Below are 12,589 nucleotides of genomic sequence, written 5' to 3'. Positions count from 1 at the left end.
TAAGAAAAGGGTGATGCTCCCACCACCCGCTTAAGCAGAGTGGGAAATGGCCTAAATATCTAGTCAGAGAGGATTAGGTGATGATGCTGATGATGATGACGACGATGACGACGACGACCTTTATTGATTACTTATGATATGCGAGGCATTGCTCCAAGGGCTTAACAAACATCAGCTAGTGTCCTCTTTGCAACAGCCTATGTGATACATTCATTACTTTCTATCTTTATAGGTAACAAAACAGAGACGTGCATAGTTCCAATAATTTGCCCATGACCCACGACTACTCAGGAGAAGAGCAGAGATCTGACCAGCAGTCAAGATGTCAAAGTCCGCGTTCTCAACCAGCTCGCTGATCTATAGCCACTTGATGGATTACAAGGCAACCATTAAAGATCATGAAATATTACTGACATGGGAAAATATTCATGATTTCTTGTTGCATAAAAATGTATAATACAACACAGTATGTATGGTATGACGGTATTTTGCTAGTGCACATTCACACACAAACACAATTTTCTAAAACTAACATATATTCCTTTTATAATCAGAATTAGACACAAAAGAAGTTATTTTTAATCATTTTATGAATGTTTAATGACATAGTATAGTAAGCAAAAAGTGGAAGATATCAACTGCATATCCTATAAAATATGATCTCGAATTTTGAGGTCTCAAATCCTATACCAATGGGCCTTTCCAATTGATGTCCTCATCTGCCTCTCGTTAATGGTGTCTGTCTCTCTCTGTCTCTGTCTCTGTCTTGTCTCTGTCTGTTTGTCTGTCTGTCTCTCTATCTCTCTCTCACACACACCCAGGCAAAAGATAAAACAGAAATACATAAAAATATCAGTGATTCTCTGAAAAATGAGATTTAAGAATAACTCTAATCTTTTTTATAGTACTTGGAAAAATATTTTCCAAATAGTTACAATATAAATGTAGCCTTTTAACATAAGAAAAATGTTATTATTAACACTGATTTTATATATAACATACAAAGCTATACCACAAAGTTTTCTTTACTACACACATATGTATTTGGATTGTGTTTGTAAATATTTTTCATTGGAGAAAATTTAAACACACAATTTGACACAGTATGACACCCCATATACTCATTACACAGATTCAATAATTGTCAAGGTTTGTCAAGACTAAGCCTCATTAATTTCAATTTATCAGGAAAGAATTTGGAAGCAGGGCCAGGGTCAGGAAGACACAAGTGAAGCGCTCACACCTCAAGTGAAAATTTTAAGGTGGCACCAAAACGCTCAGTAATCAAAATAAATAATATTTCAATGCAATATTTTTTAAAATCAAAATTAACGCAAAAAAAATCTATGATGAGCAAATGTCAAAAATCGAAATAAGGTCAAAAATTTAAATAAGCCACTTGCGTGAATCCCTAATCCTAATCCCAACTCTGCCTTCTAGAAAGGGAAAGTGTGGGAGGAAGAGGAGGAGGAAGGAAAGAGAGAAAAGGGAGAGAAAGACAGCTCAGAACTCAGTGGCAAGTCCTAGCCTGGCAGAGAGGAGCGGTTTGCCCAAAGCACACCTAGGGTTTTGGTGGCAATCTAAGGATCCATGAAGGCCTTGAGAACAGACGAGAGGCTCTGAGCTCTGCCAACAGCCACACTGAACAGCTCTGATCATCTTGCGTCCCCTGGGCCTTCAGGAAAATCATGCAGAACATCGCACCCTGTAATGTGTACTAAGATATTTTGCGATACTACCATATTATAGCAGAAAGGAGCTGGGCGGTAAACCTCTACCTGCCAGAGTCTGCATTTCTACCCACAAGCCCCTTAGGCAGCTGCAATGCTTTTCACCAAATTCATCGCCAATTAAGGAGTACCGTGAAAATACACGTTAAAAATAATGAAAAATTATTTTTGTAAAAGTTATAAATTAAGTATAATTACAAAAGAGAGAGACATTGAGTTCGCCTCTTTCTACCCTCTAAGATGATGGCAGAGAACGCTACCAAAAACGTTAAGCTTAAATTGAGGATTGTCTGAGGATATGTACTTAAGGTAATATTTAAAGAATGAAAAGAAGCCCATGGGCTTCCTAGTTTTAGCTGCATAGATGCCATGGCGAACAGAGTTAGAAGGTGTACAATCTTTACCACGACCAAAAACGAAGTAACCCCCCACCACGAAAAGAAACCCACGAAGTTTTCACGAACAGAAAATTTTGTTGCTATTGGCACCTCCTGGCCACTGTTTTGAAATCTAAGACATAGTCTGGAATTTCCCAAAAACTTATTGAGTACCAAGTAACAGATCCTGACAAAAAGGAAACTCCCAAATAACACATTTCAGAAGAAAAAGTAAACATCACTTCAGAGGTCAAACCTCAGCTCTGACAATATACTTAATAATTTTTGTACACTTCCCAAAATTTAATAATTATATATATTAGAAAGGAAGCAGACAAATTACTATTTTAACAATTCATTTGACATTTACTCATTGTCATAAAATTATTATTGTCACATAGTCGTACTTTAACGTGCACATGTCAATAAGGCAGGCCGAGGATGGGATTTTAAATAGTTTCGTGAAGGAAGACAATTAATTTTTATGATTGTTGCATAAACATTGCATTAAGTATCAAAGTAACACATTGGAAAAATTCAAATGGCTTCATAAAATCAAAGAGAAGAAAAGTCTTAATTACACATATCAGAGAATGATTGACTATTCTTTTAACAGAATTCCTTTGCTGAGAATTAGCAAACAGTGGTTTCTGCCAGAATGTTCCAAAATATGTACCATTAATGGGATAAGAGATAAATATGATTCTATTTGAACAGTTTTGTGTTTGTCTTCATGTATCTTAGGAACAAATATTATTGCTCATGATGAAATTTTGTTTCAAAAGAAGTTCATATAAATGAAAACCTAAGTCATAGGACAAGCATTACACAGATTGTAGCAGATGATGTAAGTATACCACCATATCCTTGTGAACCTCCTCCCGTTTTTCTGCACACAGACCCCACACTGTGCTCCTGCTCCAGACAGCCAAGCTTTGGGCTGTTTCTCCGCCTCAAGCTTCTGAAGTTGTGCCTGGGATCAGGTAAAGCCAGTGACTGATGGGTGCGAGGCAATAAACCAGCTCTGTCCAGTAGAAGTATAATTCCATCTACCCCATCATTTAAATTTTTCTAGTAGCTAGCTACACTTTTACAAAAGCAAAAATAACCAGGCGAAATAATTTTGACGATACATTTTATATAACCCATTCTAGTCGAATATATCATTTCAACATCTAATCAATATTAAAAATCATTAATGAGATCTTTCATATTAGGCATTTTTTTTATACTGAATCTTCAAATTCTGGTGTGTATTTCACACTTAGAACGGATTTCACCACCATTTGGAGGAGCCACATTTTAAGGGCTCAGTGGCCACATGTGGTTCTATCGTAAATAGAGCAGTTCTAGACAGCTGCAGTGGACTGGGTGTGTGTGCCCCCCCAAAATTCATATGTTGAAATTCTACTCCCAATGTGATGCTATTTGGAAGTGAAGCCCCGTCTGTTCTCAAGGCCTTCATGGATCCCTAGGTCCTGGGGGTGGAGCCCTCACGGGCAGGATTAGTTTCCTATAGGAAAAGATATGAGACATTCTCTCTTCCTCTCTCTCTCCCTCCACCTCTCCTTCTCTAGCTCTCTCCCCCCTCTCTCTTTCTCTCCTTTCCTCCCTCTCTCTCTCTCCTCTTTCTCTCCCTCTCCCACATCATTAGTCAAGTTCTCCGCTAGTTGAAGCCAACATGACTCCTAAGAGCATAAATGGCTTTGAATAGTTTCAGAGTGACTGACGGCTGTTAACGTGGGTATTCCTCTCTCCCAGCCTTTAGCCTCCGCTAGGTAAACCTCAGACAAATATGTAAAAACAATCTGTTTGAAAGGACTTCAAAGTATAATCGTGACCCAGAAGTTCCTTTTCAATATATATAAAGAGTAGAAACAAGCACATTTAAATTCACATTGTTTTCCATTTTCTAAGCCCATACTTCTCAAACTTAGCATGCATCAGAGTCACCGGGGTAAGCTGGTGAAAATACATATTCTGGGGTCCCACCCTCACATATTTGGAGTCGATATTCTAGGCCCAAAAATCTGCATTTTTACCAAGTCGTTCCCCTGCGATGGTGTGAGCCAAGCCGTCTGCAGCCACGCGGAGACGGGGGATGTCCTAAACATTCAGGCATGACCCCCTAGGGGCCTTCTGTGTGGCCCAAGGAGAGAAACAGAACCCAAACCCACCAACCGCCTCGGGGAGAAACATGCCAGGGGAAAGTACAGAACCTGAGGATGCTGCTTGAAAAATAAACACTTCACAAAGAGGAGTCAGCAACCAGAAGTGGTTTATTGGTCAAAGAATGAACAGGTTAATGATAATCAGTGCTTCTAGCTACGCTTTCATAATTTCAACGAACAGAAGACTCCTAATCTACAAACCAATGGCTCTCAACCAGAGATGATTCGGTCTCCAAGGGACATTTGGCAATGTCTGCAGATACATGGGGTTGTCACAAGCGGCCAGGTGCTTTTGACATCAAGTGGGGAGAGACCACGGTTCCCCTAAACACCTGATGATGCACAGGACAGCCCCCACAGCAAAGAATGAGCCAGCCCCAAATGCCAACACGGTGATAACTGGTAAACCGTATCAGTCTCCTAGGGCTGCTGTAACTAAGTACCACAAACTTAGTCACTTAAAACAGCAGAATGTATCCCCTCACCGTTCTGGAGGCTACAAGTCCAAGATCAAGGTGTCAGCCGGGCCATGTTCTCTCTGAGGGCTCTAGGGGAGAATTCGTCTTGTGCCTTTGGCTTAGCTGCTGGTGTTGCCGGCAATCCTTGGTGCTCCTTGGCTTACAGTTGCATCGCTCCAATCTCTGCCTGTCTTCATACGGCATTCTCCTTATGCGTCTGTCTGTCTGTCTGTCTGTCTGCATCTCTTCTCTTCTTATAAGGACACCAGCCATATTGCATTAAGGGCCAACCCTACTCCAGCACGATCTTACTGTCACTTACCTCTGCGAAGACCCTACTGACAAACAAAGTCACCATCACAAGTGTCAGGGGTTAGGATTTCAACATATCTTTCTGGGCGTACACAATTCAAACCACAGCAGAAGCCAGTCCCTACACTAGATTATTCATGTGTCTCTTTAGCCATTTCCCAGGTAGGAGGCCACTGAGAAAAATAAATAAATACGTGGAACTTAAGCCAGAAATGAGCCATTCTGAGACCTCACTGAAATCTTCTAGGTCAATTCTGTTCACTTTTCGTTTTCCTTTTCACTCTAGACCTGGTCAGCCAGGTGGCTACACCAAAGCCATCCCCACCTCACCCCCCCACCCACCTCCGTTTTTTTAAAACTTGAGCCAAATATGCTAGGACACGGGACTAAAGAGTAATGACACCCCGAAGTGCCGAATAAGATTGAGGCGGGGGAAGATATGTCTGCAACAAAAAAAAAAACGAAGCGAGTGGTGAAATGGTGAAGTCTGGTAGAAATCGAAAAGGAAGTGAATTGTGATGTTTCGGCCATGAAGTCGTCTTTGCAACATGGGAAAAGAAATGGAGGTGGGTGACATCGGCACCTAACTTTCCCCCGCCTCGGCCGCCTCCTGGCCATGGCCTCTTTGACCCTAACTTTGCTCCCTACGACTGTGGGAGGTGACAGAACCTTTTCTATACTGTGATCAGACACCAATGCTGACCCGACAGGGTCTGTGCTTCTCACACTTGTCACTAAATTTCTGTTACGTTCGTAGGAGTTTGGGGACTTGAACACATTTCAAAACCCATATAAGTGATCCCGATACAAGGAAAGCTTACTTTCAGTTCAGGCTTCTTGTGGTCATTTATTAGGGGAGCGAGTGAGTCAAGCGCTTCTCCACACCAACCTGCTCATCTTGGGCGCTGGCACTAAAATTCTCTTTGCATCCCCAAATACAGAGAAGTTTCTTCTTGCTGCTTGTACTAAAAGACCCCGAACTTAGTGGCTTGAAACAACGCAGATGTATTACCTTACTTCCCTGAAGGTCGAAAGTTCACACTTAGTCTCACTGTACTAACCTCAAGGCGTCCGATTGTTTGTGGAGGTGTTCGAACTAATTTGAAGGAGAATTCAAAGAACAGACGCATTCACAGACCAGGAACATTGGAACGAACGTGCACATAGAAGTGTGTCAGTTGACCACTGCTGCTATAATTAAGTGCCATAAACTTAGTGGCTTATTATCTTCTAATTCCTGAGGTTGGAAGTCCTAGAGCCAAGCCGTGGGCAGGGCTGCGGTCCTTCACGAGGCTCTTCGGGCCTTCGCCAGCTCCTAGAGGCCGCCTGCGTTCCTTGACTCACGGCCCCTTCCTCCATCTTCAAATCCAGCAGCATCTTCAAATCTCTCTCTCTCTTCTTCTGTCACCGTGTCTTCTCTTACTCTGACCCTCCTGCCCCCCTTCTATGAAGACCCTTGTGATCACATCGGACCCAGCCGGACAGTCCAAGAAAACCTCCCCCCACCATTTCAAGATCCTTCATTTAATTGTATCTGTAAAGTCCCTTTTGCCATGTAAGGGGACAGGTTCATCGTTCCCCGGGAATCGGGACACGGCGATGACCTAAGTCACCTCTTGGGAGGTGGGGGGCATTGCTCTGACTGCCACAGGAGCGGAAATGGGAACTAGGAAACCAGCTTGGCTCCAGAAAGAAACAACCCTGTCGCCACCTCGATTGTAGAACTTTGGACCTCCAGAACTATTTAGATAATAAGCCACTGAGTGTGTCAAGACACTGTGTTTGTGGTAATTAGTTAAAGACGCAGTAGGAAACGAATACCTGTCTATTTGCATATTCATTTCAATACTTCCGGCACGTAAATATCTCTTTTCTTTGGAGACTCCTTTTAACTGCATCTAACGGCTCACGAGTTCCTTGTTAATAAGTTGAATAAACTCGTTAATGTTCATTTTTCTATCCATATGAGAGCCAGGATCTTACCTTTTTTGAATATTATCTTCCAACGCTGCAAAGCAGGTGAACAAACAGTAACTGAATGAGCAGACTAGGAAAGCTGACTCTTAAGCTAGCAGTGAGAAAGGCCAAAAAGAAGCCTGTGTGTCCTGCGGAGCCCTGGGGATGTTCAGAAATTAGTGGCACCAGATATCTCTGCAAGATAGAGGTGAGAGTATGGCAGAAAATAGAGTGTTTGGAAATCGTAGGCAGCATTAGATTCCCAGACTCACTCTCCCATGCCGTGTGCTGGGCATTCGACTCTCTCCAAATCTGTTCAAAGGACCAAAATTTATGCTTTTGAGAGGATGAGAGAGAGGGTCCCTGGACCGAGAGCTTCAGGCATGGGACTCACCTGAAAACTGAGGGGACAGGGGAAGGGTTCCGTGCCGATTGCTGAGACCACTCCCACCCCAGCTCCTACCTTCCTCTTCTACTACCTTCCAAGACCACACAGGCAAGAAGGCTGACATCCTCCAAGCGGGCACATGGGCAAGTACTCTCTGGAAAATGTGCCCAGTGTAGAAAGGAAACCTAAAGATACTCGTATGCAGGTGTAGGGAGTTGGGGGGGCTGGGCAACGACAAAGCCCAGCCAGGTCACCTACACTGATGCTCGAGTCTGGCCAGCCAGCACCCCCCCACCCCCACGCCCTCAGCCGACCAGTCAGCTCTTTAGTGCCTCTTTCTAGAATGAGCATGGACGCCAAGGAGCGCAAGCCCTTCAAGGAAGCCTGAATGACAAAGGCCAAAACAACCAAACAGAAAAGAGGCAGGGCACACACAGAAAACCAAAACTGTAGGGACAAAGGGAATCCTTCCCCCTGTGGCATTAATGCGATCAGATAAAAGAAAATACTGCCCTCACGAGGAAGGAATCAGATGCCGTTTTTAAAAATTCAGATAATGGGGGAAAGTTCTGAGAAATTCAAAATGAGCGCCGAATTTCAAAAACTAAGTAGAATGCTTGCAAGAGACAATTGAGGAAATCTCCCAGAAAGGAGATCGAAAGACCAAGACATAGAATTGAGAGAGAAACGATAAAGAAGAAAATGTGCAGGAGTATCCACTCCAAATATCGGGAGCTCTAGAAAGAGAACAGAGAAAACAGAAGGGAAGAAAACAATTCCATGAAATTTCCCAAGACTCAGGTCAGAGGAGGTGAGTATTAAATGGTGGGAATCATCTGAGTATCCCTTGCAGTGAGTGGAATTAGGCCCAATCGATAAATGTTGCCATTAAATTTAAGTTACTAAGGGACAAGGAAAAGTAGCTAAAAGCTGGTGGAAAAAAAACACACAAAGTTTTCATCTAAAATACAACAATGAAAAAAATGGCATCAGACTTATATCATCGGGACACGGGAAACTCAAGGACAATCAAATAATGCCTTCAAATTTCTGAGGACAATTACGGCTGATCCTTGCTATTCACAGCTTCAGTATTTGGAATTTACCTGCTCACTAACATTCATTTTTAACGTGGAAATGAGTACTTGAGATGCTTTTCTGTTCATTCAGGGACACGTGCAGAGTGCCGAAAAATTCGAGCCATGCACATATGCCCAGCTGAGGTCAACCAAGGCGACCCTCTGCCTTCTGGTTCCAGCTCTTATAGTCCAAGCAAGTATCCTCTTCACAGTCTATTTAGTGATACATTTTTCGCATTTTTTGTATTTTTTGTTAGTGATTTCTAACTGCTTACAACGGCCTCCAGACAGAGTTGGGGCTGTCTAGTGCTCCCAAGTGCCGGAAGCCTGGTTATGCTTACGGAGAACGTGGCATGGAAGGCAAGCTTCGTTCAGACATAAGTAACAGTCCTCTTGGCAGAGAGCTCAATGCTAATCAATAGGCAATATGTATTAAATAAGGTGTCTTTAAACATAAACACACATAAGATAAGGTAATGGACTAATGGATTGATAAAAATATCATGACCAGAGGTAGGAAGGAACCCAATCCTGTACTTCACCTAGGAGCCGGGGTTCAGTATCCCCTAATTCGATGGTCATGGTGACTATAGAACACAATTCTGAATAACAAGAATTGACTATAATTTTAACTTAGAGTGTTTTCTTTTATTTTATTTTATTATACAGTGAGATTTTTTTCCTTTCAGTGTACAATTTTATGAATTTTAACACATGTATAGATTGGGGTGACCACCACCACAGCTAAGATACAGACAAGACATTTCCTCGCTCCAAAATATTCCCTCATGTCACCCCTTTGTAGTCAAACCCTCCCCTCCCCCTTAAACCCTGGCAACCACTGATCTGTTCTCTATCACTATCATTTTGTCTTTTAAAGAATGTCACATGCATGGATTCATACATATGTAACCTTTGGAGACAGGCTTCTCTCAACATAATGCCTTAAATACCCATTCAAGTTTTTACAGGTATCAGTAATTTGCTCCTTTTCATTGCTCAGTGTAATATTCTACCCAGCCTTGAATTTTAAACCCAGATTATCAATAAAGGATGAAGATATACATATTAAATCTTTAAATATACCCCCCTTATACTTTGTCAGAGGAACGGTACACACACACACACACACACACACACACACACACCACACACACACAAATGGGAAAAACCAAGCAGGTGCAGACAAAAGATCTATAGAACCAGGGGATCTTCCCTGAGGAAGGAACATGAGAAATTCCCAGGATGATGGTGAAGACAGCATCCCGAAACAGTGGCTGCTCAGCTGCCTCAGTCCGGCTGGAAGAACTCACTTCACAAGTTGAAACAGTTAGAAATCACCACGTGTTCAAATACATTGAGAAGAGATTCACACAACCAGCAGTGACTATCAGATGAATTAGTACCCAGAACAGGAAATTTTTTAACTCTAATGAAAATAAAAAGTTGCGCAGAACAGGAAAAGTAACCAGAATATACTGTGGTTCGGCTGCAACTAGTATTTTACACAACGTAAACACTGAATATTTATCTACACATAATTCCTCTGGGGCCTGGGAAATAGAGTATGGAGATCACTCTTGTTCCTAACAGGCCCTGTGGAATTATTTAACCCTCTAAGCTATGTGCCTTTATAACACAGATGCAAGTTAAAACTAAATTTAAAAAGTTAACCTGAGGAAATACGTTTTCTTCTAAATCAGAGCTGAGAGAGAGAGGAAGCCATTCCCAATAATGCCATCCTTGAAGTCAGACTCACAAACGCCTTTCTTTGCTTAAAGCCAGTTTAAATTCAAATTTCTCTCATTAGGAACAACAGCAGCAAAACCAACCAACCCAATGAAAACAAAACGCCTTGACAAATACCAGCCCTGTGGACTCTCAACACCAGAAAGCACCGGCAGGCTTCCTTTGGGTCCTCCACGAGCAGCACTGATGGTGCTTGATGTGCCGCACATGACCAAGAAGAGGTGCCGCCAGCCGAATGTCAATTTCGGGAGTCACGGCTGCCACACGCACCCTGGAGCTGCTTGCAGGAGTTTGTGCTCCAGATAGATGCCCAAGGAACATGGTGCCCAAGCCAAGCAACGTGGGGGTGGTTGGGGGATTTGGCTGAGACTCCAGTCCTCTCACAGGTAGTGGTCCTGTTCTCTGTCTTTAGATATCTTGATTGCTTCTCTACTTTCTCAGCCGTGCCATTTTAGTGGACACAGGCCACCTGCACGGGATTGCTAGAACCACGCCCCTGAGAGACGGAAGTGAGTTTTGTCATTCCTGTGAAACATACACTATTTCATCTACGAGTCAGATTGGACTGGAATGTCATTTTTAGTACCACAAGGAATTCCAAGATTTACTGATGACCGGAAAGGAAATGCTTGCTATTAGAGCCTTTAAATAAAATGTTGGCGTTGGAAATTTCTGAAAAGTTGTTTTAAAAGCTAGTTTTATATTTTGATTTAGCCACTTTGTGCTAACAAAGCTTTTCACTGATAGTAGCTACCTGAAAAGAAATTGCATGTAGCTGCTTTAAGCTTAAAATCTGACATATGAAAGTTGTCTGTGAAAGCAAACTCGAGTTTCTTATGTAAAAATCTGATGTTTGTAACAAGAAGTTTTGTAAAATTGTGATATTTACTTTCTGAAACTTTCTACTTATTTTTTTTACATTTTAAAGAAATGAAGAAATATGATTAATTTCTTTCACCAGCCTCTAAATCAATGTCTCAAACTTTCTGCCATTTTCCCCAGTGTGCTGAACAATTATTATAATTTTAATCGTGCATCCTGATGTGGATAAGTTGGAGAGAACTGGCTTAAATCGTAAGGACATTTATTTTTATATTTAATAAGAAGTCAAAAGGTGGGCAGTTCCAGAACAATTTTCACGGCTCTGTAATATCAGCAAGAACACAGGTTCTTTTTATTTCGGCTCTCCTCCACCCTCAGCATCCTGGCTCCCAACCTCCAGCTTGCCACCTTCTGTTTACAAGATGGCTGCTGCTGCCCCGGAAACCACTCCTGGCAACACCCAGAGCAAAGAAGATGAAAATGGGAGTGAGGGTAGGAAATGACTTTCTTTTCACATGCCTCTTTCTTTTCCAGATGGAAAATCTTTCTCCAAAAGCTCCGATAGATTTCCTCTATGTCTTACAGAATAGACCTTGGTCACACGTTCCAGTGTGCGTGTTTTTTCCAACACCAAGCCATTCTCCAACACCAACTAGGTGTCCTACTACTCTGCTCAATTCTAACAGTGTCTACTTGGAGATAGCATCAATCCCATAAGTTAAGGGCTCCGTCCTACAAGACTACCCTCTCCCACAACTTCAGAAGCCAGTAGCACATGCCAGTTGTCACCTGTGTATCTGAAAATGTCTATAGATCGCAGGTCCCAGGACCCCCCCCCCCGCACTTGGGTTCAGTTAATTTGCTAGAGCAGCTCACAGGACTCAGGAACATCAACCTGGAAGCTCCCTGAAACCTGCTGTCCTTCTTGTTTTGGGTGGAGACTTCATTACATGAGCTTGATTCATTAAACCGTTGACCGTGATTGATTAAACTCAATTTCCAGCCCACTCCGTGGAAGAGGGGAAGGAAATGGGAGGGATGGGTGACACGAAAAGTTCCATCCCTGTAGCCCAGGGTTTGGTTCCCCTGGAAACCAGCCCGCTCCTTTGGTTGCCTAGGGTCTTTCCGAAAGTCACCTCATTAACATAACAAAAGACGCCTTTATCGTCCTCAACATTTAGAAAATTCTTAGGGGTTTTAGAAGCTAAAACTGCTGAGAATGAGAAATACGTTTCTAGGATTTCGAAGCTTTGTATTTGGGGGGAATATTTATTTCAGTGCCAAGTGTGGCCGTTAACTACTTCCAGGGACATTCTAATGAGAATCTGGATTATCATCAGTACAATCATGATATGACTACCTTCTGAATTGGCTGTGAATTTGGATAGGTAAAGAGTGTTTTAAGTTTTTGCAGTTCAAAAAGAATATGACTTTATCATGGGAAGGAGAATGCTCCGTAGTATTTTTTGCAACTTTTTTGTAAGTCTTAAACTATCTAAGAATAAAAGGGTGTAAAAAGGTATTCAAAAAAAGTTTAATTTTTTTTT

This window comes from Pteropus medius, unplaced genomic scaffold (assembly GCF_902729225.1).
Source record: "Pteropus medius unplaced genomic scaffold, Ma_sr-lr_union100, whole genome shotgun sequence".
Taxonomy (NCBI): domain Eukaryota; kingdom Metazoa; phylum Chordata; class Mammalia; order Chiroptera; family Pteropodidae; genus Pteropus; species Pteropus medius.
Note: the sequence above shows the minus strand (reverse complement) of the source record.